Source organism: Bison bison, unplaced genomic scaffold (genome assembly GCF_000754665.1).
Source record: "Bison bison bison isolate TAMUID 2011002044 unplaced genomic scaffold, Bison_UMD1.0 scf7180017864160, whole genome shotgun sequence".
NCBI classification, from domain to species: Eukaryota; Metazoa; Chordata; class Mammalia; order Artiodactyla; family Bovidae; genus Bison; species Bison bison.
This window is the reverse complement of record NW_011494732.1, coordinates 734725-752834: the sequence shown is the minus strand read 5'-3', so window position 1 is coordinate 752834 and position 18110 is coordinate 734725. Positions and strand designations below refer to the sequence as shown.

The window sequence follows — 18110 nt, the reverse complement described above, 5'->3', positions numbered from 1 at the left end:
CCTTTGACTGTGTGGATCACAATCAACTGTGGAAAATTCTGAAAGAGATGGGAATACCAGACCACCTGACCTGCCTCTTGAGAAATTTGTATGCAGGTCAGGAAGCAACAGTTAGAACTGGACATGGAACAACAGACTGGCTCCAAATAGGAAAAGGAGTACGTCAAGGCTGTATATTGTCACCCTGCTTATTTAACTTATATGCAGAGTACATCATGAGAAACTCTGGACTGGAAGAAACACAAGCTGGAATCAAGTTTGCCGGGAGAAATATCAATAACCTCAGATATGCAGATGACACCACCCTTATGGCAGAAAGCGAAGAGGAACTAAAAAGCCTCTTGATGAAAGTAAAGAGGAGAGTGAAAAAGTTGGCTTAAAACTCAACATTCAGAAAATGAGATCATGGCATCCGGTCCTACCACTTCATGGGAAATAGATGGGGAAACAGTGGAAACAGTGTCAAATTTATTTTTCTGGGCTCCAAAGTCACTACAGATGGTGACTGCAGCCATGAAATTAAAAGATGCTTACTCCTTGGAAGGAATTTATGACCAACCTAGATAACATATTCAAAAGCAGAGACATTACTTTGCCAACAAAGGTTCGTCTAGTCAAGGCTGTGGTTTTTCCTGTGGTCATGTATGGATGTGAGAGTTGGACTGTGAAGAAGGCTGAGCACCGAAGAATTGATGCTTTTGAACTGTGGTGTTGGAGAAGACTCTTGAGAGTCCCTTGGACTGCAAGGAGATCCAACTAGTCCATTCTGAAGGAGATCAGCCCTGGGATTTCTTTGGAAGGAATGATGCTAAAGCTGAAACTCCAGTTCTTTGGCCACCTCGTGCAAAGAGTTGACTCATTGAAAAGACTCTGATGCTGGGAGGGATTGGGAGCAGGAAGAGAAGGGGACGACAGAGGATGAGATGGCTGAATGGCATCACTGACTCGATGGACGTGAGTCTGAGTGAACTCCGGGAGTTGGTGATGCACAGGGAGGCCTGGTGTGCTGCGATTCATGGGGTCGCAAAGAGTCGGGCATGACTGAGAGACTGATGATCTGACAATTGATGTTGAAGGATTCAGATAATGCTTCTCTGAGGGATTGAAAAAGGGCAAGTTAAGAACCTAAAAATTCTGTCCCATTTTGAGAGTCAATTCTGATTCTAACTAGGCAATGTAAAGTGAAAGTCACTCAGTCATGTCTGACTCTTTGTGACCCCATGGACTATACAGTTCTTGGAATTCTCCAGGCCAGAATACTCGAGTGGGTAGCCTTTCCCTTCTCCAGGGAATCATCCCAACCCAGTGATCAAACCCAGGTCTCCCGCACTGCAGGCGGATTCTTTATCCGCTGAGCCACAAGGGAAGCCCAAGAATACTGGAGTGGGCAGCCTTTCCCTTCTCCAGCAGATCTTCCCAACCCAGGAATTAAACTGGAGTCTTCTGCATTGCAGGCGGATTCTTCATCACCTGAGCTAATCAGGGAAGCCCCAACTAGGCGATAGCTATGCCTAATTCAAAATAATTAGGCAAAATAAACAACTCCAAATCATTCATCTAACCAATGTCTGAGCACCTACTATGTGAAGTTCATTTCCGATGACCATGTGTGAAAGCCTGTGTGTCTCTTCTCTACCTGTGCTGCTATTCACCACGGACAGTGAGCATGGCTAGTTTCTCCAGAACTAATCTCATTTATGGAACACTAGGCATGTAATCAGTGCTGTTCTTCATAGAAGTAGGCTCAGAGTTGCTTCATGTCACACTAATAGTCTCAGTGATTGAAAATCTGCAGCAGACAAGAACTAGGAGTCCCCGAGATACTGCTGGAGTTAGAATAATTTATGGAGAGCAGTCTAGCACAACATAAGCTATTTAGAGCTGCATAATATACCCGAAAACTCTTATTAAGGGCTGTGGTTTTCAACCCTAGGAGACAGAAACCAGTTATCATTATGCATCACCATGAAAGCAGATTAAAATTAAATCAATTTGTTTATCTCTGGGTTCTCTGCACAATTAACAGTTCAGAAAGAAAAGCATTCTGTCCAGATACCAGGACAACCCTCATTCAAATAGAGATATTAAAAATATAAATCTCGGGAGGTTTCAGGGCTAAATTCAGTTATGAAAAGGGCAGAAAACTAGTTTATGAATGATTTGTACTATGAGATAGAGCTGGAATTCTTGGACACTATCCACTTGGATTAATGGTAGGTAAAAGTTTTCTATATATAATGATTACAGTAATATATAATAATTCAGAATATAAGTAGATTTCTTTCTAGAAATAGAAAAACCACTTTATTTTGATGGCTTTATACATATACATATACACACATATTTCTTGAAAAATGTTTTACAGTGAAATATTGAAACTTTGGTAGAATAATCTATGTATTTATTAATAAATTCATAAAGTTTATAGAGGACTTTGGCTTCAACTGGGCTTCCCTGGTGGCTCAGATAGTAAAGAATCTGCCTGCAATGCAGGAGATCTGGGTTCAGTCCCTGGTTGGGAAGATCTCCTGGAGAAAGGAATGGGTACCCACTCCAGTATTCTTGCGTGGATAATTCCATGGACAGAGGAGCCTGGCGGGCTACAGTCCATTGGATCACAAAGAGTCAGACATGACTGAGTGAATAAAACCTTGGCTTCAACTACCAAGGATTTCCTCCCTCTGAGTGTGGATAATCTTTTATAGCTTGATTTCAATTGGACAGTCCAAGTCCAGGTAATTCTTGGATTCCCAAATCATGTGTTTGAAAGATGACATTGAATTTAGCAATTTTTCCATGGTAGAATGTAATAGGTTGAGAGCATAATATACTCTCAGTCAGAAAGCTAATGCTGCTTCAGACCAATTAACCCAGTTCAAAGAGCGCTTCCTACTAGCCAGAAACCCTACTTTTCATCAAATGAGTTAAGAAATCTTTCATAGACAGATAGCCAGACGACAAAGAATAGATTAGACCAGAGAGGCTGTGAGCAGGCCCTGAGTCCCCCAGACCTCTTGGAATCTCATGGAATAGTAGATACATCCCTATTCTCGTAGAAGGAAGACCCAGATTCCAGCTCAAGAACAGGCACTCACCAGCCCTGTTTTCTTGGACAATGAATGTGACAGTCTTCCTGACCCTGAACTTCCTCTTTTGAGATAACCCGACTGGGTTATCCCAAATTAGTCTCAAGAATCAGCAAAGCCTATGTGTGTATAAGATCTCAACCACTGCATCCTCTGCTATTCCCCAAGGTACCCCATGCTCCCATCTGGGTGTTTAAATGCCCATGCTCTTCCCTGGTATAGAACCGGGGTCCTTAATTCCCAGGCCACAGACTAGTTACCAGTCTGTGGCTTGTTATAAACCAGGGCACACAGCAGGAGGTGGGCTCCAGGCAAGCCAGAGAAGCTTCACCTATATTTACAGCTGCTCCCCCTTGCTTGCATTACCACCTGAGCCCTGCCTTCCATTCAGTCAGTGGCAGCATTAGGACTGGGAACACTACTGTGAACTACAAATGCAAGGTATCTAGGGTGTAAGCTCTTTTTGAGAAGCATCCCCAAACCATCCCCCATCACACAACATCTGTGGAAAAACTGTCTTCCATGAAACCAGTCTCTGGTGCCAAAAAGGTTGGGGACCTTGTCTACAAGGTACTTCAACCGTTTTCCTCATCTGGATAAATCTCATGCTTCCTTTGTGACCTCCTTTATAGCAAGTCCTCTAGTGAAGTCATCCCTGATTTATTCTTCTTTGACCAAGTCCTATAAACTTCCCTGTTCTCCACAAGTACTTCTATTAGGCATCTACTGCCTTGCATGTAATTGACATGCAATCAATGTGTCATTTATCATACTAAGTAGCAAACTTCTCTATCTATGTACTTCTCATCAAGATTGCCCTAGCCTCTAACAGAACCGTAGGCATAGGAGGTGCTCAGTTAACAGGGTGACTTATCGTATGGATTAATTATTTCAGAGGGTGCTTTCATTTACTGAAGATATAAAACTAAGATGCTAAAATTACACAATAAAGAATAACCACAAGCTATAATGTCCCAAAATGACATTTAAACAGACAGTATTTCTCTGTCTTCTCCAATCCTCTGTTCATCTTCATAAAAATTCCAAGACCTTGTTCAAGGACCACGGTGACATAAATGTCTACTTTCCTTAAGATGGTAACATAAAGGTCCACTTTTTCAGAAGGCACACAGCTTTGCTTTACTGTTTTATATATTTTTGATCCTGAGTGCTTTTGATCCTGTGCATAGTTGAAGATATTTATGGATATTTTCCCCCATCCTTCTTTCTTTTACCCCTCCCCACTTAACCCTTCTTGAGGGGTAGAAGGATAACAACCCAATTCTGCTACAGAGACCCAGAATTGGTCAGCAGAACAGAACAGTTAAATTATGAGGAATGTTACAAAAGAGATGTTCATTTTTCTGGTAGGTATCTCATTCTGTAAAATCTGAAGGACCTAAAGCCCTCTTCCTGGTCTGTATGTCACAGAGCAACTAAGGTTGTCCTTTCAGAATGAATTCCTGGAGACCTTGGGAGAAGAACAGCCTGACTGGGAAAAGATATAAGACTGTCAAGGAGGAAAGAGAGAAGGTTAACCTTATCTGAATGCCCATCTGAGATGATGTCTTGTATCTGGGGAGTGGTAATCAAAGTATTTTTTTTTAACAATTGGTATATTACTAAACCTGTCAGGACAGCCATGAATTCTTTCAGTTGCCCTGACTTGGGATGGTGTGGAGTGTAAAAGGAAATGACTAAAGAAAGAATCAAACCCTTGGCTGATCTGATATGAGGTAAGTGGTGTCTATTTCTGAAGACAGACAATAGGTACTTTTACACACTGGTAGTATTTCAGGTAGACGGACAGAGTTAACAGATCAAAAGGAACACAGTACAACAGCCCAAGGCATTTCACAAGATTTCACTTGTTTCTCCCAGAGAATCTGGTCTATGCAACAATTTAGTGATGATCTACTCAACCTGCCTTATTTTTTAGACAAGAAGACAGAAACAAGAAGTTGAACAACAGCCCAAGGTCAAAACTGCTGATCAGTGGCAGTGCTGGCCTTAGAATTCTATTCTCCTTCACTTGTTGAATTTATTGAAATAGAAGCAGGCATTCTTCTGATGGGTCATGTGACACAGCTGCAGTGTGGTTATAGGATCTGACAAAGTTGACAGACTAAAAGGAACATGAACCAACAGCCTGGTGCCTTCTGGCAGGACAGGGCTTGAATCATCTGGACCAAGGTCGTCTTCTTGATCCTTAGGAACTTTGTGGACAAAGGGTCCCATGACCTTCCTGGACAGTTGTCTGAAGCATCTGCTATTTTATTTAATATTTATTTATTTGGCTATGATGGCTCTTATTTGCAGCACTCAGGATGATGAATCTTATAGTTGCGATGTGCAAACTCAGTTGCCGCATGTGGGATCTTGGCTTCCTGACCAACAATTGAACCTGTGTCCCCTGCATTGGGAGCACGGAGTCAGCCCCTGGGCCACTAGGGAAGTCTTGCATCTGCTATTTTTGTCACTCTGCTTTCTTTTACTCTGACTCAGATGGTAAAGAATCTGCCTGCAGTGTGGGAGACTCAGGTTCAAACCCTGGGTCAGGAAGATCCCCTGGAGAAGGGAATGTCAACCCACTCCAGTATTCTTGCCTGGAGAACTCCATAGACAGAGGAGCCTGGTAGGCTACAGTCCATGAGATAGCAAAGAATCAGACACCACTAAGCAACTAACACTTTTGTTGAAACAGTACATTTTTGTCTCTCCAGACAATATTTCCCTGTGACTTAGCGGAAATGACCCATATCTCAGTTGTAACCAGGGTTCTTGATGGCTGACCTCTGTGATTCTCAAAGTACAGCCTGGGAACCCCCGGGGAATCCTTCAAATGTTTTCAGGCACTCTAAAAAGGCAGAACTATATCCATAATGAAACTAAGATGCGACCCACTTTTTTTCTAAGTTGTCATTTGTAATAATGTTGCAAAAGCAATGCTGGATAAAACTGCTGTCACCTCAGCATAAACCAAGGCAATGAAATCGGCCTGTACTCCTAATAATGCTATTATTCACGGTAACACACTCAAAGTAAAATGCCAATTTTACTGGAGGATGTCCTTGATGGAACAGTAAAAATGACTGTTTTTATTAAATGTGTCTTTGAATACATGTCTTTTTTAAATATTCTGTGTGACAAATATATACAAACTTATATCTCTCTTTTAAAAAATTTTTGGCCCTACCAACATAAGTGGGATCTTAGTTCCCTGACCAGGGATCAGACCTGTTCTCCCTGCATTGGAAACATGGAGTCTTAATCACTGGATCACCAGGGAAGTTCTATAGATACATATAAACTTCTACTACATACTGAGTTCTTATGGTCTTCTTGAGGAAACATGCATACTATTCTTTGAGCTGTGAGTTAAGCTGGCTACTTTTTTTTTATGGAATACCATTTTTTAAAAAAAAACAACTAACAAGCTATGGGTATTCAGTTTGGGTATTTCACAAACAAATATGACAAATTGAGGTTGCCACTTCAAGAAAAACATCTAACAGTACTTGTTACCAGTGAGCCATTGACAGTTTTCTAGCAAAAAGTGGATTTTGGAAAACTGGTATCTGCCACTGTGATTCTGAAGTGTCACAGTGGGTATAGGCTTTTTCTGATGTTTAAAAGAAGATGTGAATTTTTAATGCTGTGCAATAAATCGGTCAGCATTTGAAAGTTGTACATAACCAGTGAATCAGTATTTTCTAAATAACCAATGCAGGATTTTACAATTCATGAGTGGTTTTTGAACCACTCAAAAGTTTTAGTATCCACATTGCAACTAAGAAACTATATGACAAGTTTTGGTGTAGTATTAAAAACACACACACATATACACACACAATGATCTGAAAGATTATTGAAAATTCCTCTCTTTTCCAACTACATCCACATGAGGCCAAACTCTATTTTTATGTCAATAAAAACAATGTTGTCACCACAGCTTGAATTCAGAAGTATATATAAGAACCCAGCTCTTATTTGTTAAGTCAGATGTTTAAAAAAATTGACAAAAATGTAAGAGTGCTGCCTTTCTCATGAATTTTGTTTGAACACGAAAAGTAGAGTTGCATTTCATAAAAATATACTGTTATGTTCACGTGCATTGGCTTTACAACTGTTTTTTTTAATAAATTCATAAATACACATTTTTTGCATTTCTCAGTTTTAATTTCTAGTGGGGTAACTATTGATGGGTACAACTTAAATAAACAAATGTTTTTTAGAGTCCTCAATAATTTTAAAAAGTGTAGCCTGAGACCATGAAGTCTGAGAACTTTAAGCCAGTTAATGCATCCAAATGTCTGATCATTGTAGGTGGTTTTAGGGATGAACACGTGACCTGAATAGAACAAAAGTTAAGAAGATGTTCTAAGACCTTTGGAAGAGCAAAAAATTAACTTTATCACCCACAAGGGCTTCCAGGAGGTGGGTGTCTACTATGGGCCCTTCAAGGGAAGAGCAGACAGGAGCTTGGGCGCTCCACACAGCCAAGTCCAAAAGCAAAGTGCTTAAGGATATTGTTTGAAATGCTAAATTGAACCTCCCTAAAGCCTGGCGTGCTGCGATTCATGGGGTCACAAAGAGTCGGACACGACTGAGCAACTGAACTGAACTGAAAGCCACCCTGTGGGCTTCTCTGGTGGCTCAGACAGTAAACAGTCTGCCTGCAATGCCGGAGACCTGGGTTCGATCCCTGGGTCAGGAAGATCCCCTGGAGAAGGAAATGGCTACCCATTCCAATATTCTTGCCTGGAGAATTCCAGGGACAGAGGAGGCTGGTGGGCTACAGTCCATAGGGGTCGCAAAGAGTTGGATCTGACCAAGTGACTAACACTTCCACTTAACAAAGCCACCTTGCACTTGAAGTTTTCATTTCACAAGTCATATATTCCCTCTGCTGTTAAGTCAGTTTGAGTGTTTTCTGTCACTTGCCACTAGAATCCTAACTTATACAATTGGTTCAAATGATAACATATTATCTGATAGTCAATAATTCACCACACTGACACATCAAACTCCCTTATGCTAGAAGCTAAGGAGAGTCTTATTTCTTGGGAAATGAACATCACCCCAGAGTACTCATGAATCATTATTTTATGACATAATTTTCCCTACTGTTGTGTCTTAGACATCAACTTTGATTGCCTCGATGTTATATTTAAATGTATCTGTTGTATTTTAAAATCTCAAATCATATTGTTCTCTTCCCTATGAAGTCCCACTGCACATCTGTGGAAAGGCAGGTCATTTATTAAGAAAATTTGTTTCTAAAAAAAATCTTTCAAACGTATTAAGCAATGCATTAAGCAATAGAAACTTCTTATATTTATTTCATTATTTTCTTGTACGTTATATCATATTAATACCTTCTTACTACTAATATTATATTAGTATAGCATGATATTATTATTTTATTTTTAATCCATCATATGTTTGAAGAGAATCTGATTAATTTTTTTATTGTTCAGTTGATTCAACAGAAAAGAAAACAAAGTAGGTAAAGGTATATCTGTGGACTTCTTTTTAAAAATATTATTGAAGTATAGCTGATTTACAATGTTCTGTTAATTTCTAATGGATAGCAAAATGACTGAGTTATACATATACATATTCTATTTCATATTCTTTCCCAGGATGTTTATCACAGGATACTGAATACAGTTTCATGTGTTATGCAGTAGGACACTGTTGTGTATCCATCCTATATATGCGCTGTGTTCAGTCGCTTCAGTCGTGTCCAACTCTGTGACCCTATAGAGTGTAGCCTGTCAGGCTCCTCTGTCCATGAGATTCTCCAGGCAAGAATACTGGAGTGGGTTGCCATGCCCTCCTCTAGAGGATCTTTCTGACCCAGGGATTGAACCCTCGTCTCCTGTATTGTAGGCGGATTCTTTACCTGCTCAGCCGTTGGGGAAGCCCCCATCCTATATAGACTAATTTGCATCTGCTCAACCCAAACTCCCAATCCTTCCCTTCCCCACCCATCTGCTTGCCAAACCTGTGGACTTCTACAGTAACTAGTTCTACAGGTCAGAAAGTTCAATATAGTATAAACAGGGATACACTGTCTGCTGCTAAAGCAGTGGTTCCCAAATCCTGGCACACATCAGAATCACACTGAAGGCATCAAATTACTGGCTCCTGCTGTCACAGTCTCTGCCTCAGCAAGGCTGGAGAGTTTGCAAGTCTCCACTGCCAAGTGACCCTAGAGTGACTTAGGGTCATCTCACATGACATGGCTAGTTGTGAGATATTAAAGTTCTACCAGTTAGATTTAGAAACACTAGAGGAGTAAGAAGAGTCGAGGTAGGAGAGCATCTTCATTCATAAACAAATTAGTAAGATTTCACACGGATGGTCCTCTGATTACAACATAACAGAGATTATCTGACTTTGATCAATGTACCTATCATGACAGCAACATTAAAAGCGCAAAAATGGAGGAGTTCCCTGGTGACCTAGTGGTGAGGATTCTGAGCTTTCACAACCATGGCTCAAGTTCAGTTCCTGGATGAAGAACTGAGCTCATGCAAGCCACAGAGTATGGCCAAAAGTAAATAAATAAATAAAAATCAAATGTAAATAAATAAAAGTGCAAAAAATGACCTATTGTATAACATAGGCAACTATACTCAGTATCTTGTAATAATTTATAATGGAAAAGAATCTGAGAAAGATAATACATATATTGTATATAATACATATATATAGCATATAGGAGACTATATATTACATTAGTGTATATAATACAGATATATTATATACATAACTGAATCACATTGTTGCACACATGAAACTAACACAGCATTGTAAATTAACTATATCAATTTGAAAAAAAAAAACCAGATTAAAGTGATCAAAAATATGACTACCACATTGTAAAAAGGATAATGAAATTTTCACAAGTTGTATGATTGCAAACTTTTCTCTATCAAAACATTCTTTAATCTTCTTTTTAAATTTTTCATCCCAATTTTTCAGAAGTTTATTAAACTTTATATTGAACAAAGAAAAAAGTCCAATAAAATCCGAGGTTAAAGGTAAACTTGGACATCTGGGGGCATTTTCCATACTTAGGCACAAGAAAGAGATAATGGTTTTCAGATTGGCATTACAGTACGATGCTTGCCACTGGCCGTAGCACTTAAACAAACGTCACCATCTTCTGGATTTGATCAGTGATTTCAATTGCCGCTAATACTCTCCTGCGTGCTTGATACTATAGGAAGGGCAGGGTGGCAGAGAGATATATATGTATAAAAGAGCTTCTCTTCTGTATGACACTGTAGAGTGAAAAGATTGCAGTATGTAAAATTTTAAATACAGATTTATTTGACTTTCCAAAACTACATTTGTGAAAGGTGTAAGCACAGAATTAAAGTATTGCTCAAGGTTATACAACCTGCCAATTTCCGGAACACGCATCAAAGCTGAACCTGCAGGCTTTGCAAAGGAAGTCAAATGAAGCAACAGCTTCATCTCAGCAAGTGGCACTGGGAGATGACTGCCTGCTGGAAACGGAGACCTGGGACCGACACTCAAGGTCGATTACCACACAGTTGCTGCTATCATATAGGGAAGAGGAAGCCTTTTATTTTCATGGTTGCGTTTTTGTGGGAGGTAGATGAAACCGTACACTGAGCGTTTTTAATTAAAGTGGACATAGCTAACGACAGCTTGTCATCCCCGTAAGGCAGTTGTGTGTGTTTTTCACTAGATGGCAAATAAAGCCAGATGTTTCTTCAACTCTAAAGGAAACAGCTCTTAGATAAAAAGAATGAAATGATGGCTTTTGCAGCAACATGGATGGAACTGGAGATTATTGTACTAACGAAGAAAGTCAGACAGACAAACATCATATGACATTACTTACATGCGGAATCTTAAAAAATAAAACACTTCTTTACAAAACAGAAATAGACTCACAGACTTAGAGAACAAATTCTTGATTACCAGGGCTGGGAGCGGGAGAGAGTGAGACTTCGGGATTTACATGTACACACTATTGTATTTAAGACAGATAACCACAAGGACCTACTGTATAGCACAGGGAACTCTGCTCCACACTCTGCAATAACTTAAGTGGGAAAAGACTTTGAAAAAAGAACAGATACATCTATGTGTGTAACTGAATCACTGTGCTATACACCCGAAACTAACACAGCATTGTTAATCAACGGAACTAAAATATAAAAGACAAAGTTTAAAACTTAAAAATATAAAAATTATTAAAATGAAAATAGAAAAATTTAAAGGAAGGAACCCTTGGAAGAGGAGCAGGATGGTGGAATAAATCTTTAATGTTTTTCAGTTGGCTAAATAAAGCCACCTAGAAATGACTTATTAGAGACAATGGTGGGTCAAAGACAAAAGAAACATTAGGACAACAGTTAGGAACTTTGGCTTGAAGTAACAAAAGACCACCTACAAGGTGCTTAAATAAATAAGGAACTTATCATCTCACAAACCATTAAATCTAGAGGCACAGCAGCATCAGGGTTGGTTAATTTTGCAGCCCAGTAAAGATTCTGTTTTGATGCCATCTAAGTCCAAGGTGTTCCTTTCCTCACGGTTCCAAGATGACTATGGTACTTCCAAGCACCTCAGCAGAAAGATATTTATCTTAATTTAGTTTTATCTAGAATTATACTCTGAAATGCAGGAGACTCCGGTTCGATTCCTGGGTCAGGGAGATCCCCTGGAGAAGGGATAGGCTAACCCACTCCAGCATTCTCGGGCTTCGCTTGTGGCTCAGCTGGTAAAGAATCCGCCTGCAATGTGGGAGACCTGGGTTCTATCCCTGGGTTGGGAAGCTTCCCTGGAGAAGGGAAAGGCTACCCACTTCACTATTCTGCCCTGGAGAATTCCATGGATCCTATAGTCCATAGGATCGCAAAGAGTTGGACATGACTTAGCAGCTAGACACACTGCAGTCACCAAGGGAGTAAGAACAGAGGAGCTAATGGAGGAAATCAATTATGGTTGCTATAATTAGACTAAGTTAGAGAGAATTCCATTCCATTTAAATGTAACCAGAAGAGAGGACCTCTTCTTCTGTGTCCTCAGACGGACACTGTTGAATAAAAATTTAATTTTTTTTAAGTTGCCAAGCTTTATTTAGGTTGCAGTGGTGATGCCTTCTTGATGAGCATGAAGCAATTTCTTTTTTGGCCATGCTGTGTGGCACGTGGGATCCTATCTCCCTGATCAGGGATTGAACCCATGTCCCCTGCACTGGAAGCATGAAGTCTTAACCACTCAACCACTAGGGAAGTCCCTAGAAATTTCTTACTGTGGGGTGGCTAAAAGTCCTTATGAATGCTAGAAGTTATTTGCATATTACTCTTCATTCTTCATTCAAATATTAATTCAAAATTTAAATGTGTGTGGGGAATGGAGGGATTAACAGACACCAACTATTATATATAGGATGGATAAATAAGGACCTACTGTATAGCACAGGGAACTATATTCAACATCTTGTGACACATCATAATGGAAAATAATATATGCTGAATACATATCAAAGAATCACTGTGCTGCACACCAGAAATTAACACATTGTAAACCAACTGTATTTCCATAAAATACAATTTTAAAAATAAACACATAATAAAGTCTTGCTATATGTGCACTACTTGAAATAGCATTGAACTGACTTGCTATTACATGTTAAATGATGTGGAGTTGGCAGGTATAAGGTTGTTCACGTGTTTTCCCTGAACAAATAGGTGGGGTGTTGCAGACTGTACACTAGAGTGAGAAGGTGCGAGGAATAGGGGGAGACAGGTGTGGACTGAGGGCCGCGGGGTCTCTGTGAACTGGAGGTGCACCCACTGCAAGACTTCCATTTCAAAATAATCATTCTACTACTACTTGGATTCTGGGGAAAGCTAGTTTAGTGCTCTTAAAGTCTTTTCTCTCTCTCTTTTTTAATTGAAGTAGAGCTGATTTACAATGTGTGTTAATTTCTGCTATACAGAAAAATGAATCAGTTATACATATATTTTTGTCTTTTTAATTTTTTAATAGTTTATCATAGGTTACTGAATATAGTCCCCTGCAATATACAGTAAGACCTGTTGTTTATCCATGCTATATATAATAGCTTACAACTGCCAACTCTAACTCTTCTCTTTTAAATTAATCTGATGGCCATAAAAGGGCAAAGCAGCTCTGTGTGGAGGCCTTGGGATGACTGAATACCCAGGGTGGCAGCCTTAAGGACCCCATACCTATATGGAGTGGCCAGTTCTTATCAGAGGATGATGCTTCAGCCAGTGGGCCAGATTCTTTTTTTGGGATACTGATTTTGAAATGCATCAGAAATAAGATGGATCAATAAATGCAAAGAAAGATACATTGATGGATGTATGAGACATTTACATAATAATGTAAAGGAGACATTATTAAAAAGTCCTTTGTAGGGACTACCCTGGTGGTCCAGTGGATAAGGCTCCATGCTCCCCATGCAGGGGGTCTGGGTTCAACCCCTGATCAGGGAACTAGATCCCACATGCCGCAACTAAGAGTTCACCTGTGGCAACTAAAGAAACTTCATGCCGCAAAATGAGACCCGGTGTAGCCAAATAAATACATATATTTAAAATATTATTTGAAGAATTTCGATGAAGGATATAGGTGTGAAATCTAACATTTGATTAATATAACTGCATGTTTAAAATTTTTTATCAGTATAATAAAATACTGATAATAAAATAATTGATAAATAAATAAATAAAATAACTGATAATAAAATGTTGGGGGGAATATATATGCCTGAATTCTATCCAGTTTAAATCAGAATCTTTAGGGATATTAAAACTCCAAAATGTTAAAAAAAATTAACAAAAGGCCAAGACACACTGTTTTTCTTGGGAGGGAATAATGATACATGAACAGAAGTGGCAGCTGTGTGCAGAACAAATCCCATTACAAAAGATGCTGAAACCCATTCACTTGTCTGACAGCGGAGGTGGTGGTTTAGCCGCTAAGTCGTATCCTACTCTTGAGACCCAGTGGAGTATAGCCCGCCAGGCTCCTCTGTCCATGGGATTCCCCAGGCAAGAATACTGGAGTGGGTTGCCATTTCATTCTCCAGGGAATTTTCCCAACTCAGAGACCGAACTTGGGTCTCCTGCAGCGCAGGCAGATTCTTTACCGACTGCGCCACCAGGGAACCGGACAGTACAGGGGTCGGACTTCATGGATGCCCTTTTGAGCAGAAAGGAAGCTGAAGCTCAGAGAAGGAAAGTGATGTGTCCAAGCGCCCTCAGCAAGTCAGCGACTGAGTTCAAATGAAAATCTAGGAATCGAGTTCACAGCTCTTTCCAGTATTTGGGAACCTGAGGACTGCAGTATCCCTCAGTGTTTTCTGATATCAATGACAGATGATAAGATATGAAATGAAGTAAATAAGAAAGACTTCCAACTAAGGAAGCAGCAAAGTCAAAATGAAAGAAGCTAAGAAGAAGCTTGATATCAGAGAAGATGAGACGTAGATGCCAAATATTCCCCCAGGTTCGGCTGGCTCTGTGTAGAGATGGAATCAGAGAAACTGTAAAGCCAAATTCTATAGGAGGGCAGCTCACTTCCTCATCACATCTGCAAGGAGATACATTTTAAGTCTAAGCAGATCCCTCTGCCACCCAGAGGGTGTAAGGAAGTTTCTCAGAAGAACAGGTCATTGAAATGGAAACTCTCAGTTTCCCAGAAAACTTTCCTCACATGGGCCTGGTTACTGGTCCCTGCATTATTATGGCTTCCCAATTGCTGCTCGTTGAAATTATTCAATGCTCTCTGCTTCCATGAAGTAGTTAGAAATCTCTCCCTAAATTAGTGAGCTGCTGCTGCTGCTAAGTCACTTCAATCGTGTGCGACCCCATAGACGTCAGCCCACCAGACTCCCCCGTCCCTGGGATTCTCCAGGCAAGAACACTGGAGTGGGTTGCCATTTCCTTCTCCAATGCATTAAAGTGAAAAGTGAAAGTGAAGTCTCTCAGTCGTGTCCAACTCTTTGCAACCCCACGGACTATAGCCTACCAGGCTCCTCCGTCCATTGGATTTTCCAGGCAAGAGTACTGGAGTGTGTTGCCATTTCCTTCTCCCAAATTTGAGAGCAAATAACTCTTTATGGACAAAAGTGAAATGATTACTGAAGCTGGGCTGGGTGTCAAACAGGAAATAAGAAGTGATGGCACCGATCAGAATGGCTATCATCAAAAAGTCTCCAAATAATAAATGGCAGAGAGGGTCACACTGTTGGTGGGAATAAACGCTCCCACAATGTTGGTGCTGCCAATATGTAGAACAGTATGGAGGTTCCTTAAAAAACTAAAAATAAAGTTACCGTATGATCCTTCAATCCTATTCCTGGACATATATATGGAGAAAACCACAATTTGAAAAGATACATGCACCCCAATATTCACTGCAGTACTGTTATCTACAATAATCAAGACATAGAAGTACAATGGAATATTACTCAGCCAGAAAAGAGAATGAAATAATGTCATCTGCAGCAACATGGATGGACCTAAAGATTATCAAACCAAATGAAGTCAGACAAAGACAAATATCATATGGTATCTTTATATGTAGAATCTGAAAAAAAAAAGATATAAATGAACTTAGACACAAAACAGAAACAGATCCACAGACATAGAAAACAAACTTATGGTTACCAAAGGGGAAATAGGGAAGGGAGAGAGAAATTAGGAGTTTGGCATTAACATATACACACTACTATCTATCTACTCTTTACATGAGTGTTCGGTTGCTTCACTTGTGTCCGACTCTGCGTTGGTACCCGCCAGGCTCCTCTGTCCATGGGATTCTCCAGGCCAGAATACTGGAGTGGGTTGCCATCCCCTCCTCCAGTGGATCTTCCTGACCCAGGGACTGAGCTCACATCTCCTGCATTGCAGGCAGATTCTTTATCCACTGAGTCACCAGGGAAGCCCATCTATCTACAAAATAGACAACCAACAGGACGACTGTATATCACAGGGAAATATATTCGATATTTTGTAACAAACTATAATGGAAAAGAATTTTAAAAAGAATCACTTTGCTATATAGCCCTGAAGCTAACACAACATTGTAAATCAACTATACTTCAATGAAAATGTTTTTTAAAAAACATATTTAATCACTGAAAATAGCTGTTATGCAAACAAGCAATAATATAAAAGTAATTTGTAGTACAAAAATGTAAAAGAAAATAAAACCCTTAAAAGAGGAAATGGGAAGTGATAGGAATGTGTGCCCAACTGGATTGCTAAAGCCGGTATTGGCTAGGAAGGTCCAACCAATTTTTGCTCAGTATAAATATGGACAGAGTGTTGTCAGATCTAAGTTTTTGATGAAATTAAAAAATCCAGTTTTATCTGAAATCTGTACATATGTCAGAGATTAATTCAATTACACATACTTATAAATAAACAAAGTTTTCAGGCCAGTTTTCCCATTTGTGAGTCAGTTTCAACTTACGGACCTTTGTGTACAAAGATCATTTTTTCTCAAGACAGAATTAGCTGTCTTCACAATAACACTGCCTAAAAAACCAACACAAAATGTAGCAGCTCAAACAACAATAATTTTTCCTGAATGTCACCTGAGGGTATTTCACTATGATTTTTATCAATTTTTCTGAATTTCTAATTGAAATAGACCCATACAATGAGCTCCCTGAAAATAGCAATTTTGTCTTATCACCATCATAGTCCCATTACCTAGAATAGGACTTAGGTGTGGAATATCTGTTGAAAAACTAAATAAATACATGCCTCTCTGATTTTAAATACAGTTTTCCTGGGGAAAAAATCCATTTTAGATCATCAATGCAAATCCTATTCCACTTTTCACCCCTTTTAAAGACAGAAACATCAGATTTATTGACAATATTACCAGAAGAGGAAATTGGAATGATTTCAACTAAATTTACCTTCCTTCACATGTTCTGAACATTTACAGAAGAGTTTTTCCTGTTAGAGGCATCTTAGCTTGAATTGCTCCAGAAAGAAAGTCAAAGATAAAGTCTGATCACACTGATATGGCAGTGTGATCTCAGGGTGTGGAGTCAGGGATAAAGGCATGAGGAAGAGGAGAGAGTAAACAAGAGACGTGTTATCGAATCGGCAATCAAAGACGCAGTAGTTTCCTGACCAGGGAACTCTCTGAAAGAGAGGAGGCAATGCAGAGCCAACGCTGGAGAAAGAAAGAAAAGGTGATGTGCTTGCTTCAGTCCCCCAGTTATTCAAGAGTTGCCCCAAGAGGCATATGCTTTTCCCAAGTTTCTGGGAAGCACACACGTCAATGTCAAGTGGTTCCTTCAAGGTGAGAGAAACCCTGGGGTAGAAACACATACAACATGCGTGAACTGGGAGCCTGTCAGACAGTGTCTGGACCAATCGAATTGAAGCCCATGTAGAACTAGTCTCTGCTTCCGTGCCTGGAATAAGAGCTGAATTTGAGAGGCTTTCCTAGTGGCCCCATGGTTAAAAATCTGCCTTCCAATGCAGGGGATGCAGGTTCGATCCCTGGTGGGGAAACTAAGATCCCACATGCTGTGAGGCAACTGAGCCCACACGTCACCACCAGAAAAGCCTGTGTGCCATAACGAAAACCCAGCACAACCAAAATGAAAAAGGTTGAACTTGACAGAACTTGAAGGAGTGCCCCAGAGGTGCCTCATATACAAACGTCTTGTGTTAAAAAAGAACACCCCTCACATAAAATGTTGGGGGGAGGTATGCGGTGGCTAACACAATTTTCATTTACTAACAGAAGTCTACATTCTTCTAAGCATTGCCTTAAAAATTTCCAGATACGAACAGTCAGATCAGATCGGATCAGTCGCTCAGTCGTGTCCGACTCTTTGCGACCCTGTGAATCCCAGCACGCCAGGCCTCCCTGTCCATCACCAACTCGCAGAGTTCACTCAGATTCACGTCCATCGAGTCAGTGATGCCATCCAGCCATCTCATCCTCTGTCGTCCCCTTCTCCTCTTG

At 40.0% G+C, this 18110-nt stretch overlaps 1 protein-coding gene across 1 annotated transcript in view; it reads right to left on the bottom strand.

Annotated features, from left to right (window-relative positions):
• Positions 1 to 18110, bottom strand: part of TMEM132D (transmembrane protein 132D) — an 896829-nt gene that overhangs the window by 505668 nt on the left and 373051 nt on the right. The gene's annotated exons all lie outside the window — the stretch shown is intronic.